Genomic DNA, 16,656 nt, shown 5'->3' on the forward strand with positions numbered 1-16,656 from the left:
CCTACCTACCTACCTACCTACCTACCTACCTACCTACCTACCTACCTACCTACCTACCTACCTACCTACCTACCTACCTACCTACCTACCTACCTACCTACCTACCTACCTACCTACCTACCTACCTACCTACCTACCTACCTACCTACCTACCTACCTACCTACCTACCTACCTACCTACCTACCTACCTACCTACCTACCTACCTACCTACCTACCTACCTACCTACCTACCTACCTACTACCTACCTACCTACCTACCTACCTACCTACCTACCTACCTACCTACCTACCTACCTACCTACCTACCTACCTACCTACCTACCTACCTACCTACCTACCTACCTACCTACCTACCTACCTACCTACCTACCTACCTACCTACCTACCTACCTACCTACCTACCTACCTACCTACCTACCTACCTACCTACCTACCTACCTACCTACCTACCTACCTACCTACCTACCTACCTACCTACCTACCTACTACCTACCTACCTACCTACCTACCTACCTACCTACCTACCTACCTACCTACCTACCTACCTACCTACCTACCTACCTACCTACCTACCTACCTACCTACCTACCTACCTACCTACCTACCTACCTACCTACCTACCTACCTACCTACCTACCTACCTACCTACCTACCTACCTACCTACCTACCTACCTACCTACCTACCTACCTACCTACCTACCTACCTACCTACCTACCTACCTACCTACCTACCTACAGGTTATGGAAAATTAGCTCTTTGAGTATTTCTCCAGTAGGTTTCCTAAAGGAGAAAGCCCCCCACTTCTATGTCAAAGATAATTAAACAAAAACACTTTAGTAAATGCTGCAGTAATGTCCCCAAAAACACTACAGTAAATACTACAGTATATTACAGGCCGCAAAACACTACAGTAATTACTATAGTATATACTACTAATTTTTTAATACAGTATTTAAAATATAGTAAACTGTAAATACTTCAGTATACTGCAGTAAATCCTACATTATTCACTACATAAACAGTTTACTACAGTATAAATACAGTATAAAGAGTAGTATACACTATAGTATTTTTTTACGTGGGAACACATCACATCGTACATGCTAAGTAGTTAGAAGATCACCTTAACATTTAACCAAGAAAACCCCATTCTAACCCTTATGGACTAACCACCCCACCAACTAATCAATGGACTATTTCATTGTCTTAAGGCATTTTTTAAATGAAATATTCATTGAGATATTCATGTCTGATCTATGAAAAGATGTGTTTCTTTCCCATCGTGGCCATTCTCTATGGGATCCTCCGGGGAGATGGTGGGTGTTGTTGAAACATCTTGATCCAAGTAGCTTTCATTGATCGATTCTTTTTTAATATTTATGATTAAATTCCTCATATATGCGTCTTTGTGCCAGAGGGAAACTGTGGATTTACAGTACCAGTCAAAAGTTTGGACACAGCTACTCATTCAAGGGTGTGAAAAGCTGTCATCAAGGCAAAGAGTGGCTACTTCGAAGAATCTCAAATATAAAATATATTTTGATTTGTTTAACACTTTTTTGGTTACTACATGATTCCATATGTGTTATTTCATAGTTTTGATGTCTTCACTATTATTCTACAATGTAGAAAAAATTAAAATAAAATAAAGAAAACCCTTGAATAAGTAGGTATGTCCAAACGTGTGTGTGTGTGTGTGTGTGTGTGTGTGTGTGTGTGTGTGTGTGTGTGTGTGTGTGTGTGTGTGTGTGTGTGTGTGTGTGTGTGTGTGTGTGTGTGTGTGTGTGTGTGTGTGTGTACCATAAAATGTGCATGTATTTCACAAATCTCTGACCATTAACTCTCTTTGTATATGGGCAGGTTCTTCTTGTCTTCCCCTCTTCGTTAAACATGAGCTCTCTTTCTCTCTTTCTCTCTTTCTTTCTTTCTCTCTTTCTTTCTCTCTTTCTCTCAAACATACTTCTTTATTTTCTTGAGCGGCACATGCATCGGGTGTTAGTTTGGCGTGAAGATATCGGATGAATATGTCTCTTCTCTCTCTGTGTGTGATGACGGCTGCTCCCCCCCCCCCCTCCACACAAACACACTCACACACACATTTGCATATGTATATGTGTAGATTGTATGAGAAGCGACTTTCACATTTGGGGATAGTAATGGGGAGTGGGTGAGGGGTGTTTTTGGGGGGGGGGGGGGGGGGACCCAGACAAAGCCGGCCACCCCTCCCAGATGGCTGTCTGCTCTCTCCGGCCATGTGTCTGGTGGGGAGAGAGAGGGAGAGGAATGGAGGGCGGGATAGAGGGAGAGGGAGAGAACGTGTGAGAGAGAGAGAGAGAGAGAGAGAGAAAGAGAGCATGGCGAGATAGGGAGAAGAGAGAGGGATACACTCTTAGATAAAAAGGGTTCCCAAAAGGTTTCTTTGGCTGTCCCCATAGGGGAACCCTACCTGGAACCAAAAAGGGTTCTTCAAAGGGTTATCATATGGGGACAGCCGAAGAACCCTTTTAGGTTCTAGATAACACCTTTTTTTCTAAGATTGTAGAAAGACCAGAGAGAGAGAGAGGGTGAGAGAAGGAGTGAGAGTTCGTAGGGTTCATGGACCCATTCGCGTGACATCCGACTGAGAAAGGCAGAAGACTGTGGAACTGCCATGTTCCCACATCCTCGTACTGGAAGCACTATAATACATTATGCATGAGAGAGAGGGGGGAGAGAGGGAGATGAGGTCTGGATGTTTTCAGTCGTGGTATTGTTGTTTATCTCAGGGCTAAGATGTCCCCATGGTAACCTACTTGTTAATGGGGTCACCGTAGCAACCAGGCCGTGATGTGATTGTGATGTCAGGATTATGTTATGACTGTAGCTGGACTTCACTGGAGTTTGATTTAGTTAAATGTGATTTTATTTAGTGTGATTTCTGTGAAAATGGACTATACCTACCTAGAGAAGATTATTACAATGTAACTAGCTTAATATGTACCTCAAACTGATAAAAAAATGAAGGTAAAGTGAAAAAAATTGCCAACCCCAAATCACCCCTGCACTTTCCCTTCGAAATCGTCTTAAAAAGCCTGTGTCTCAGAACAGTTTAAGCTGCCATGCAGACCTTTCATATCTGATAGACAGGTTTTAGAACAGGTCTGAGAACAGCAGCCTTTCGGACCTGTCAGAGGTGCTATGGTCTGGACAGACTCCCACGTTTCCTTGACCTTGATGTTTGTTTACCTCGTAGCCCAGATGTAAACATAGACACCATCGCAGACAGGAAGCCTCTGACGTTTGGCTCAGACTCCAAGGTAACCACTGGACTCTCTATAGCGGTTTTGGCTATTTTTTCCCTCTCGTTCCTGTTGATCCGGTTCTTGGCTCTTTTGTTGCAACAAATCACCTGTCCTCTTGACCAGCCAGGCAGCATTGTGTTATCAGCCAAGGGGATAAGTCAACCAAACACATGTTTTACAACCCTTTGCCTATAGGTTCAAAGTGCCAGAGAAATGTTTTTATGCTTTGATATATATACTTTTCTATGAGAAACTGTCTGGTCTTTGCCGCTGTGCTGTGCTGGGCAGCACTGTTCATGCTGTACATGCCCTGTCCTTCCCCAGACGTTCACACTAGTGCGATGTGCGAAGTTGGAGGGACAGACTGCTGGTTGGTAATAAGGCCAGTGATTTGTCTCTCATCATCTGTTGCCACTCTGGATCCAACCCCGGAGTCCAAGGAGGGCTACACTCTCGAATTTAAAAGGTTCATTTGCTTTAGCGTGTCTCTCCTTCCAATTTCTCTCTCTCTCTGTCTCTCTTGCTCTCTCTCTCCCTCTCTCTCTCTCCCCCTCCCTCTCATTCTCGACTCCTGTTCCAACAAGTAGTGTAGGATCTTAAGTCAACACATCTAACTCCTTGGAAACTGAAACCAAGGTACAGTAAACTGGGAGGCAAGCACAACCCTCTTTCTTCTTCTCTCTCTCTCTCTCTCTCTCTCTCTCTCTCTCTCTCTCTCTCTCTCTCTCTCTCTCTCTCTCTCTCTCTCTCTCTCTCTCTCTCTCTCTCTCTCTCTCTCTCTCTCTCTCTCTCTCTCCCTCTCTCTCTCTCTCTCTCTCTCTCTCTCTCTCTCTCTCTTTTCTTTAACAGTACACTATTCTTTACATATCTTCAATAATATTTAGATAGATAAAATCTGTCAGTCAGTCTCTTCAGTCAGTCCGGTGAGATTTCAGTATCTTTAGTGTAGAGGACGATGTTAAGGCGAGAGCTGTGTGAGAGAGATACCAGACCCCCTCTCCCCTCATCAGTGCAGCTCCAGCCAAGGTCTCACTGTGTGGTAGGATGTATGTGTTCCCTGCAAACATTTTGGAAGTGAAAATCTCTCCCAGACAACTGATGGACGGTGCCTCCCTCCCCCCTCTCTGCCCCTCCTCCACCCCACCGACCGACTGGACTGGCTGGCCTTCCCCCGGCTCACCTCCCTCCGTCTCCCCTCCCTCACCCCCCCCCATCCTCCCTATCCCTCACCACATATCCTCCTCCCCCTATACTCCGTCGTCCCTGTCTGGATCCTGTCATGTCATTATCTGAGGGTCGGCGCAGAGGGGCCTCTCTTCTTCTCTTTTTCTATCTCACACACACACATGCCAAACGCACGCAGACCGCATGCACACACACAGGCACGCACATTTGTATATAGCAAGTTTGCTGGAATTTTGTTCAGTTTTACAAGGATTACATTGTTGGTTTTCATACTACCTAACACCCCCCACCATATCTCCCCACTTAATTTAAAGCCAAAGTGCTCACAGCTGTTGTTGGGTAGCGGTCCCGCCGGTGGCTTAAAAGAAAGTGCGGGTCAGTCAGGGTATTAGCATAGGCTAATCACTAGAGGATGAACAGACCAGGGGGAGAGGTGGGGAATCTGTCTGATTCTCTGGTGGCTCTGACCACCACCACCATTAGGGCTCTACCACTGGCCAGTCGCACACAGGGGCAGCCAGTTCCCTATGCACTAAAACGCCACCTACTTTGGTTACACAAAATGGATGCCCGGTCGCGGCTTCGCCTATGGGCTGCCTGAGAAGCTGTGGGCAGCTATTATTAGCGTATTTTCCCTTTAGTTATCTGAGAGTGGTGCTTTTAGCCCCCATTTGAGTGGCTGACACTTGGGTTTCTGGAGCAGATTAAGTGAAATTTTAGCAGCTTTTCGGGCCCTAACCGTAAAACCACACAAAGGAAGCAGCTGGCGCTAATGTAATCTAGCACCCCTCAAGGATGGGCTCTCTGGTTGTCTGTTGTGGCTAACGCTGTCTGTCTGTCTGTGTTTCTGTCCAACAACACTCTTTTGTTTTTCATTTTTTCTCCCTCTGCCCTCTCTCAAAAATAGTATATTCTCTCCCCTATTTCCCTATTTACCTCCCTTCATATATTTATCTCCTTGAATTGTTGTAAAAGTGTAGGACTTTTGCCATACAACAATCATTATAAATTGTATAGGCTTGACTTTTTTTCTAAGCAAACTCATTATATTTTTTCCATCCTCTTCTACTATCTCTTTCTGTAAAGGTGTCCATCAGAAATGATTATGCCCGTCGCCCTATTTCTGAACAAGTCGCTGAGCAAGTTTTTCATCTCTCATTTTCCCCCAGTATTTCTCCTGAGCATCATATCAGGCTTAGAGACCAGTATAGGGTATACATCTTGACCCAGCATAAACCCGAGCCAAGTTACAGTTCAACTTCTGAGTATGTTTAGTTCATCTTCCCAGAATGCAACACAAGGCGGCGAGGCAGTCGAGGTCGTTGACCTGGGGAACCGGCGTCTCTGAGAAGCCGTCAATTCCCCCCCCCCCCCGTCGCCGTGGGAACATGAGTGGCCGCCGTTAACGGGGGCGCATGGGGGATCAGTGTAGCCCCATAGCGTGACAGAGCTGTAGCCGTTAGGGGTGACACCAGAGGGGTGTCGGAGTGTGTGTGTGTGTGTGTGTGTGTGTGTGTGTGTGTGTGTGTGTGTGTGTGTGTGTGTGTGTGTGTGTGTGTGTGTGTGTGTGTGTGTGTGTGTGTGTGTGTGTGTGTGTGTGTGTGTGTGACTTGACTCGTGTGGCATGAGCGCTGGTAGTTTCCCCTAGTGTGATGCAGGCCCTCTGAAACAGGTACTCTCTTAGAAATAAGAGTTCCCAAAAGGGTTCTTCAGCTGTCCCCATAGGAGAAGCCTTTTTGGTTCCAGGTAGGACCCATTTTGGTTCCAGGTAGAACTTTCAGTTTCCAGGTAGAACCCTCTGGGGAAAGGGTTCTACCTGGAACCAAAAAGGGTTCTTCAAAGGGTCCTCTAATGGGGACAGCCGGATAACGCTTTTAGATTCTAGATAGCACCTTTCTTACTAAGAGTGTGCTGTGTATTTGCACTGGAACTGGTTGTCTGTAGATGTACACGTTAGGCTTCACTGTACATGTGTATCGTTCTTCTACTGTTAATTACGATTGATTCATCTCATGTGGTACCACACTTTGACATGTGCAGCCAAAGCAATTGCTTCAATGTTCCATTGTGAGGCTCCACTCTTCACTGTTTAAAAATGGCGCTCTCTCACTCTCTCTGTCAATTAAGTTTTGTTGTCTGCTAGAAACAGCTAGGGCACAAACATCTGCCACATAAATCTTCTCCCTAGCTGTTCTTCTCTGTTTAAGACAACGTTGACAGTCAGCCGTACCCTCTTTTATCGCTGTACATCCCAATTTCCTCACGCTGTGGGCATTGGCAAAAGGGGAGAGAAAATTCAAGCCGGTACTTGCTCCGCTCACTCGCTGAAAATGTATCTATAACTCAGAAGTCATTGGACATCTTTCAAAATGATGTTTTGATCCAACTCTGGCCCCGCGGCGTGGCCACGTATGTGTGCCGTCTTGCCCAGTGCCTGTGTGGAATGTCTGTCAGTGAGTTCGTGGGTCCTATGTGTGTGTGTGTGTGTGTGTGTGTGTGTGTGTGTGTGTGTGTGTGTGTGTGTGTGTGTGTGTGTGTGTGTGTGTGTGTGTGTGTGTGTGTGTGTGTGTGTGTGTGTGTGTGTGTGTGTCTGACACTACTCTTGTCTGCGTGTGTATGTGTGTCAGTGAACTCCTGTCTGTGTGTGTGTTAAAGAGTATGGCTGGACAGTGCTGTGTGGGTATCCTGCTCGTTGCAGCTGTCTGTGTATAAATCCAGCTGTCACTAAAGGAACGTAGCCTCTCTTCTAGAACTCCTGCTCTCCCTCCCCTCACCGAACGGGGGGGAATGTTTCAACAGAAAATGTGTGAGATGGCATTTAAGGACAAAGATGAGGAATGCTTTGTCTGTTTTGGATGTAACTGTTGACCGTTGAACGCTTGAGTCAGAGTCACTGGGCTAGGGCAGCCTCTCTCTCAATTCAATTCAATTTAAGGGCTTTATTGACATGGGAAACGTATGTTAACTTGCATAAAAATGTACAATAAACATTACACTCACAAAAGTTCCAAAAGAATAAAGACATTTCAAATGTCATATTATGTGCAATTAGTTAAAGTACACAAGGGAAAATAAATAAACATAAATATGGGTTGTATTTACAATAGTGTTTGTGTTTCTCTGGGTGCCCTTTTCTTGTGGCAACAGGTCACAAATCTTGCTACTGTGATATTTCAGATATGGGAGTTCATCAATATTGTCTGTCTGTCTGTCTGTCTGTCTGTCTGTCTGTCTGTCTGTCTGTCTGTCTGTCTGTCTGTCTGTCTGTCTGTCTGTCTGTCTGTCTGTCTGTCTGTCTGTGTGTCTGTCTGTCTGTATGTCTGTTTCTCTCTCTCTCTCTCTCTCTCTCTCTCTCTCTCTCTCTCTCTCTCTCAGACTGAGGTGTTTGTTGTGGGGGTGAGGCGGCTGCACCACATGTGTTTACTTCAACCAGATTACCTAATAGAAATAGCTCTCATACCCCTCGGCCCTCTCTCTCTGCCCTCTCTCTCGGCCCTCTCTCTCGGCCCTCTCTCTCTGCCCTCTCTCTCGGCCCTCTCTCTCGGCCCTCTCTCTCGGCCCTCTCTCTCGGCCCTCTCTCTCTGCCCTCTCTCTCTGCCCTCTCTCTCTGCCCTCTCTCTCTGACCTCTCTCTCGGCCCTCTCTCTCTGACCTCTCTCTCTGCCCTCTCTCTCTGCCCTCTCTCTCGGCCCTCTCTCTTGGCCCTCTCTCTCTGCCCTCTCTCTCTGCCCTCTCTCTCTGCCCTCTCTCTCTGACCTCTCTCTCTGCCCTCTCTCTCTGCCCTCTCTCTCTGACCTCTCTCTCTGCCCATCTCTCTCGGCCCTCTCTCTCTGCCCTCTCTCTCTGACCTCTCTCTCGGCCCTCTCTCTCTGCCCTCTCTCCCTGCCCTCTCTCTCGAACCTCTCTCTCTGCCCTCTCTCTCGGCCCTCTCTCTCTGCCCTCTCTCTCGGACCTCTCTCTCGGACCTCTCTCTCGGACCTCTCTCTCTGACCTCTCTCTCGGCCCTCTCTCTCGGCCCCTCCTCTCGTCCCCTCTGCCCTCCCTTAGTTCTGGGCTGCTCTACTGCTGTACACTTCTCTGCCTTGTGGTTATCTATAAGGCCTTGGGACAGATTGTTGGCACGGGTTCACAGGTAACATTCCAGCACGGTTTGAGATCTTAGGCCCTTGCCTTGTTAAAATCACCATTTATAGGCTCCAGCTGGCTACAGGGAACCAACTTCCAGGCTGGTGGGGCTACCTATTTAATTCTTATTAACTCATTGGTGTTAGTGTTATAGTATGCCTATGCATGAGGAATGAGGAGAAGAGACTCTCTGGGAATAGCCTGGCTAGATTCCACGTAGCTCGACAAAGCTTGGTAGCTTTGTATCCAATGTATTTAGCTGAAAACATGCTGTAACCCGAGGTGAATACCAACATGTTTAGTGAATTTGAGCATTCAAAATGCAGTGCTGCCTGTGACTCTTAGCCGCATCACAAAATAACGTCTATCAAGTACATCTGCTTATACAAAGCAGACCCACTTCAGGCCAGGCTGTGGTAGAAATGAGAGAGGTGGTGACAGTGGGCCATTTCAACTCCACGGGTCCTAGCGCCCGCCCTTTCTCCTCCTTGGCTCTGCCCAGGGCCTATATTCCACACAGTGTCTCTGAATAAGAGTTCTGATCTAGGATCAGGTTTGCCTTTTCCGTCATAATGAATAAGAGGAGGGGACCTGATCCTAGATCAGGCGCTTGGTGAGTTGGAGCCCTGCTCTGCTCTAGTCTACACAATACTGTGGCATGGCATAGATTAGAGTCTTCGACCACATGCGTCTAATTAAGAGAGAGACTGCATGGAATCTGGTACGGCAAGGCCCTGAGATGAAGAATAGTGGGGAGCGTGGGCTGCCTTCGCCAAGCGTATGGCCCATCCATCTTACAGACTGTTATTGAGCGTAAACGTTACATGTATGGCGTTTACTGCTTCCCATGCACCCCTCCTTTTCATCCCTCTTTTCCAGCACTCCTCTTCACAGTAAGTGGGCTTTCAAATGGAGTGCGACAGAAAGCGCGGAGAAGGACACGTGTGGTTTCGAACGGTGAGCTTGTCTTGGCATAAGCCGACACAAAACGGTTTGTAGGTCAGCGTCGAGCGTGCATGACCCCTTCCGAAAGTGCGCTGTGTGTCTCTTCCTGCTATTGTCTACGACTTGGGGGGGGGGGGGGGGGGGTTGTGGCTTGTTGAACAGGAGGCGATTGTGCAATTTTAATACCGTTTGGAACTCGTTTTCGGGTTCTTGCGCCGTTTCCCTCAAGTCCTTTATGAATAAGTTAGGAATAAACGGCAGCAGGGTTGTTGGATGGGAGTGGGACATTATGTGGGCTCAGTATGCTGGTCTTGCTATCTCTACATACATACTGCTTGAGATTTGACGTTGTCTTCGTGAGCGGTGTTACTCTGGAATAGACTTCTGGTGTGACATGTGATTCAAGGCAGTTTGATTTAAACCCGATTAGAGGAAAGAAATACTTACTATGTTCCTGCATTATAGACGAACACTCAGCTTTCTCGTCTCTGCTTTACTTCACTAAGAGTTATTATCCTGGTTGAGTTTGACCTTGGACTAACCTTAACCGCAGAGCAGCAGCAGAGTCCATCTATTGACGACGATAGACTTTGAACTATTTAACCAGCTGACCACACTGTGACCACCGTGTAACCGCAGTCGGAACACAGCAGATGGGTAGCGTGTTTAAGGACGCCGCGGGCGACTCCTCCGACACACTGGTCTCGTTGTCTTCTGTCCCATTTTCTTTCATTCTACCCCATTCCCCCACAATGCCTTGGGGCGTCACATGCTCGAACGGGCTCCTCTGATTGGCCGCGTCTCACATGACCTTTCCAAGCAACTGGTTGTCTCGCGCCTCGATGTGCCCAGAGAGAGCGAGGGAAACATACAGTAACAAGGTGTCTGAAGCAACCTTTGTCTGGTCGTGACTAAATGTTGGGCCAGTGTAGAAAAGACATTGAGCTTTCGCCCTTTAGAAAGGTCAGATTGTTCTGATAGCCACGTTCTCCTTCGTCCAGATCCTTGTGAGAATGAGAGCGGACTTGGCGAGTAATGGCTTCCTACCTTGTCCGATGGGGACGGTGGTCAGAGGGAGAAGGAAACACATCTGGAATACTTCACCCACTCTCTCTCTCTCTCTCTCTCTCTCTCTCTCTCTCTCTCTCTCTCTCTCTCTCTCTCTCTCTCACTCCCTCCCTTCTTTTCCCTTCCCCCTCTCTCCCTCCCTCCCTTCCTCCCCCCTCCCTCTCTTCCTCCCCCTCTCTCCCGCCGTCCTGTGAACGACCCAGTCCATTCGGTTAGGCCTGTATGAGCTTATGTCTTCTTCTTGGAATATTATTTCCAGTGAAGTGAGTTAGATCAGAGGGCATGGAGAGGGGGCATGGAGAGGGGGAGGAAAATAGAAAACACCTGTATAGTTCTCTCCTCCTCCATAACCCTGATGGAAGGTTTTAGAGTCAGGCTTTACCGGGAGTGGAGAGTAGGTGGCTGGGAGGGCAGGGTGGGGTGAGGCCAAGGGTAGAGGGCTCCAGAGGGAAAAGAGAGCAAGAGGAGATGGAGAGAGACGGAGCGAGAGAGAGGGAGACCTACCCTTCTCAGTGCTGTCATCAGAAATATAAGAAAATACTGGTATAGAAAGAACGGAGGAGGAACAGGGGAGTATGCTGGCGTGTGGGAGAGTAGATAGAGTAAGAGTAAGTATCAGTGGAGGGGTACAGAGTGAGAGAGAGAGGGAGAGAGAGAGGGAGAGAGGGAGAGAGGGAGAGAGAGAGAGGGAGAGAGAGAGAGAGAGAGAGAGAGAGAGAGAGAGAGAGTGTGAGAGAGAGAGAGAGAGAGAGAGATAGTGTGTGTGAGAGAGAGAGAGAGATGAAAGGAGGGAGTAGGGATAGAGAAAGAGAGAGAGTGAGAGAGAAAGAGAGAGTTCCTAACCTCCTGCCAAATGTATGACCATATTAGAGACACGTACTTCCCTCAGATTACACAGACCCACAAAGAATTCGAAAACAAATCCAATTTTGATTAACTCCCATATCGATTGGGTGAAAGACCACAGTGTGCCATCACAGCAGCAAGATTTGTGACCTGTTGCCACAAGAAAAGGGCAACCAGTGAAGAACAAACACCATTGTAAATACAACCCATATTTATGTTAATTTATTTTCCCTTGTGTACTTTAACTATTTGCACGTCATTACAACACTGCATATAGACAACAATGTGAAATGTCTCTATTTCTTTGAAACTTTTGTGAGTGTAATGTTTACTGTAAATCTTTTATTGCTTATTTCACTTTTGTTTATGATCTATTTAACTTGCTTTGGCAATGTAAACATATGTTTCCCATGCCAATAAAGCCCTTTGAATTGAATTGAGTGAGAAACCGGAACCAGACAGACAGAAGTGTTTGCTCAGCCTGGAGGGATCCTCTCACACACAGTGGGAGCGGAGGGAGTTGTGTGTGTGTGTGTGTGTGTGTGTGTGTGTGTGTGTGTGTGTGTGTGTGTGTGTGTGTGTGTGTGTGTGTGTGTGTGTGTGTGTGTGTGTGTGTGTGTGTGTGTGTGTGTGTGTTGTGTATCCTCCCAGCCTTCCAGCTTCTCGTGGCCTCGCCAGTCTGCAGGTCCCTGCCTGTAGATGCCCCCTAGCCCTAACCCCCACTACCCCCTATCCTAAACACCCTCTCCTCTCCTCCTCTTCACCTCCGCTCCTCCTCTTCTTCTCGCCTTCTCTCAACACTGTCTGGGCCCTCCAGTGAGAGGTTGCTACAGTGATTGCTGACCTACTGCATGAAGTGCTCAAAGGGGCCCCCTCCCTTAGACAGAAATACACAACTAGATGGAGGGAAACATCTATTTACAGCTATTCCCTCATTGATATCAGCAGAGCTGTGTGTGTTTCCAATGAGCAATCCATACATCCACTCTAGTCTCTAATGTCTAGTCTTTCAGCGTTGTTCATCTCTGCTCTTTCTCCCTAAGATACATAGCCTAGCCCGCCTGGGATGTCGTCCAAAAATATCCCGACTTGATTAAGTCTTCTCATCTGCAGTACCTGTAGAATAATGTATTGAAACAGACACATGGCAGTTTGGGCTTTCCCTGGTATCTCCTTTCATTTATGTTGTCCATCCACTCTGCTTGACTTTAAGGATAAACTTGTTGACAATGACAATGTTAAGGACATTATCATTGTCCATGATAGACAATGTCTAATGCAAATGTTTATGTTATGTAATTGATTGGCTCGTTAACTGTACTGGTTTAAACCTCATGACCCAGAGGTCTATTTACCGTACCATTATGTCTTTCTTATGACTACACACACACACACACACACACACACACACACACACACACACACACACACACACACACACACACACACACACACACACACACACACACACACACACACACACACACACACACACACCACACAGCTCTCAGTAAGCAGAAGATAGCATATAATGATCAACACAGGAGAACAAACAGACCAGACCCATTACAGGGGCAGTCGGACCGAGAGATGCCTGAGCAAGGAGCACTCTGACTGGGCTAGGGAGAGACAGGGGGTCATGTAGATGGATGTCCTTTCTGGTCAGTTCAAACAGAGTTCAACCGACTCGAGATGGAGAGGTCCAGGGGTAGGGAAAGGAAGCGGACAGACACAGAAAACACACACACTCATATATGAATGGAATTCACACACACTGAGGCTCTTAGAAGAACACACACGCACACACAATCAGACAGACACACTTTTTTATCTCTCCCTCTCGGCTCTGTCTATTGTGCAGTGTGTGCATACAGTGAATTTGTCCTCTGTGGCCATCTGTCTCTAATGGTTCTAGTGGGTCAGAGAAACACAGTCCCGGTCCTGGCTGCTCCTATCATCTGTCTCTAATGGTTCTAGTGGGTCAGAGAAACACAGTCCCGGTCCTGGCTGCTACTATCACCTGTCTCTAATGGTTCTAGTGGGTCAGAGAAACACAGTCCCGGTTCTGGCTGCTCCTGTCATCTGTCTCTAATGGTTCTAGTGGGTCAGAGAAACACAGTCCCGGTCCTGGCTGCTCCTATCATCTGTCTCTAATGGTTCTAGTGGGTCAGAGAAACACAGTCCCGGTCCTGGCTGCTACTATCACCTGTCTCTAATGGTTCTAGTGGGTCAGAGAAACACAGTCCCGGTTCTGGCTGCTCCTGTCATCTGTCTCTAATGGTTCTAGTGGGTCAGAGAAACACAGTCCCGGTTCTGGCTGCTCCTATCATCTGTCTCTAATGGTTCTAGTGGGTCAGAGAAACACCGTCCCAGTTCTGGCTGCTCCTATCATCTGTCGCTAATGGTTCTAGTGGGTCAGAGAAACACAGTCCCGGTTCTGGCTGCTCCTATCATCTGTCGCTAATGGTTCTAGTGGGTCAGAGAAACACAGTCCCAGTCCTGGCTGCTACTATCATCTGTTTCTGATGGTTCTAGTGGGTCAGAGAAACACAGTCCCGGTTCTGGCTGCTCCTATCATCTGTCTCTAATGGTTCTAGTGGGTCAGAGAAACACAGTCCCGGTTCTGGCTGCTACTATCATCTGTCTCTAATGGTTCTAGTGGGTCAGAGAAACACAGTCCCGGTTCTGGCTGCTCCTATCATCTGTCTCTAATGGTTCTAGTGGGTCAGAGAAACACAGTCCCGGTTCTGGCTGCTCCTATCATCTGTCTCTAATTGTTCTAGTGGGTCAGAGAAACACAGTCCCGGTTCTGGCTGCTACTATCATCTGTCTCTAATTGTTCTAGTGGGTCAGAGAAACACAGTCCCGGTTCTGGCTGCTCCTGTCATCTTTCATGACTGTGGAAAGGTAATAAGTATGAAAGTGATTTGAGAGTCTAACCAACACAGAACACATTACTTACTGGCACAGTACACAGCTAGACAGAGCTAGTGCCCAAACCAAAGACCACCAGGCTTCACGCAGTCAGTTATCTCACAGTAAATCTCCCTTCATGCCAGCCAAGTTTTCTTTCTCTCTGTCTCGGTCTCTCTCTCTCTCTGACTTTTCTTTCCTTGTGGTGTGTCTAGTCTGTCTTTTTCTGCACGCTCGCTCTCTCTTTTTTTTCTTTCTCTCAGACTCTCTTCTTTCCGTTTGATGTGTGTAGTCAGTGGGTTAGCCGTCTGACTGGACCTTGCTGTTGTCACCCTAATGTCTGTTTTTCAAACCTGGAATCCCCGGACGGACTGTTTGTCAGAACAGGGTTAGCTCTCCCCTTCTCTCTTCTCCCTCACTGTGTTTTCTCGTTGGTAAGCCGCATTTCCTGCATCAGGCTTTGTTTCAGAGCAAGTGTTGGTCAAACAGGCTCTTTGTTGGTGGCCAGTGGCTCACCACAAAGTAGTCTGGCCTGGGACAAAGGCAACAGTGTGTGTGTGTGTGTGTGTGTGTGTGTGTGTGTGTGTGTGTGTGTGTGTGTGTGTGTGTGTGTGTGTGTGTGTGTGTGTGTGTGTGTGTGTGTGTGTGTGTGTGTGTGTGTGTGTGTGTGTGTGTGAGTGTATGAGAGCGAGCAGGGCCGTGACCAGCTGGGACCCACCGCGTTGGGGTGAATACTGATGGAGAAAGGGCAGACACACACACACACACACACACACACATGGGATGGCTAATGGTAGACTGGACTTCCCCATCCTCCTCCATCACCAGTCTCTGTCCATGAATCCACGAATGACATGAACAGACGAGTAGTCACATGAACTCTTTCTATCACAGCACTCTGAAGAGGTCTCCATATCCTCCCCGATCACTCCTACCAACACCCATAAACACTTAGGAATATTGTCAGGGACCGTTATTAGTATAATCACTTAACAGGTGGAAGTCCAAAATGGCTGAGCTGACATACAGTGTCCTCCTGGCTCTCTCTCTCCTCCTCCGATGCCTTGCTAATCCTATAACAACATTCCTCCATTACCTCAATGACCGATATCTGTGAGAGCCAGTTGGGACGGTCGGGAGGAGGAGGGAGAGCCTTAGCAGGAGTTGGTCAAGAACAAAACAAAATGGTGGAAAAGTCAATTCCTTGTAGGAACAGTAGAGAGTTGGCTTGGGGACGGACAGTTGTTACCGTGGCGTTGTGAACTTGTTACCTCAGGGTTCAAGGTCATTGTTGATTGCAGCCAACGGCTGTTGTTTGTGTGTTTGAGTGGTGGGGGTTCAGTTGGGGTGGAGGGGGTCTGGCTGGGACTGACACTAGTGTAGGGGGGGGGGGGGGTGAGGGGTTACGGGGGCGGAGGGTTGGGAGCAGGGGGTGTGGAGGTGCATATTGCAGCAGGGGAACAATGAGAGGGGCTGGATCTGCGTGTACAAAGTGGCTGCAGGCTGCAGCACCTCCCTAGACTGTTTATAAGCATCCCATCACCATTGCTTTGTCTAGCCCGGCCTAGTCTCCTTCTGTCTGACTGGCTGAGACAGTATTGGAATACATGTGATCCTGCCGAATGGGCCATATGGGCAATATCTTGTTGTTTAACATGTCCTTTCCCATTTGTCCTTGTGCTCTTTGCATGGCTGCGGATCATATTCTCTGGTGATAGCAGTGCGTCGTACAGAGGGAGACACTGTAATAGCCCCCGTCTGCTTTGTGTTGCGACGGGCTGCAATGTCCTTGGTAGGCTTGTTGTCCTCCCTTTCTGTTCTTCCTCTTTTCGTTCTTTCTTTCTCGCTCTCTCGCGCTCCCTCTACCTGTCTTTTCTATTCTCTATCTCTCTTTCTCTCTCCGTCTCTCTCTTTTATTCTCTCTCTCTCTCTCTCTCTCTCTCTCTCTCTCTCTCTCTCTCTCTCTCTCTCTCTCTCTCTCTCTCTCTCTCTCTCTCTCTCTCTCTCTCTCTCTCTCTCTCCTCCCCTCCCCCCTATCTCCGTAAGCCTTCTCCCCAGCCTTGGTTTCAGCCCAGTCTCTCCTCTCCTGGTCCTATTTCAAAGGGACCTCGACTTAGTTTTAGCTTTAGAGCTTCTAGAATCTAGAGACCGCTCGCTGAAAGGGCTCTCTTCTTTTTCTTTCCATTGGAGGACTGGAGAAGACCAGAGACGATTTTAGAAGATAATTCCCCCAAGCTCACATATTCCTTCCCTTTTTATAATCTTCAAGGCCATCAAATGCCCTGTCAGG

General features: G+C 47.6%; 1 non-coding gene across 1 annotated transcript; it reads left to right on the forward strand.

Annotated features, from left to right (window-relative positions):
• The first annotated feature begins 747 nt into the window (after positions 1–747).
• Positions 748–802, forward strand: LOC120033069. Its single transcript, XR_005473907.1, has one exon. It is a non-coding gene; the product is annotated as a U7 small nuclear RNA (small nuclear RNA).
• Positions 803–16,656: the final 15,854 nt, after the last annotated feature.

The sequence above is a fragment of the Salvelinus namaycush genome, chromosome 39 (assembly GCF_016432855.1).
Source record: "Salvelinus namaycush isolate Seneca chromosome 39, SaNama_1.0, whole genome shotgun sequence".
NCBI classification, from domain to species: domain Eukaryota; kingdom Metazoa; phylum Chordata; class Actinopteri; order Salmoniformes; family Salmonidae; genus Salvelinus; species Salvelinus namaycush.